Raw genomic sequence first — 273 nt, forward strand, 5'->3', positions numbered from 1 at the left:
CCTGCCCTCCTAGGTCGATTAGTTCCCAGGGATCATGAGCATCTCACAAAATGTCCTGTAATGGTGGTGGGTCAACTGACCCCTTGATCAAGGAGGCCAAGAAGACCCCACCAGATGGAGTTGAACCAGTGTCCAGTCTATAAATAGGAGGGTCAACATGGAGGAATCATTTCCTCCATGCTTCCAAGAGAAGCCAACAATCGTCGAGCAGGACCTTTGACTTATCTTCACATAGATGAAACTGGTAAAAGAAAGGAGCCAGGGGCTCCTCCC

This window comes from Nannospalax galili, unplaced genomic scaffold, assembly GCF_000622305.1.
Source record: "Nannospalax galili isolate Female #2095 unplaced genomic scaffold, S.galili_v1.0 scaffold96, whole genome shotgun sequence".
Classification (NCBI taxonomy): domain Eukaryota; kingdom Metazoa; phylum Chordata; class Mammalia; order Rodentia; family Spalacidae; genus Nannospalax; species Nannospalax galili.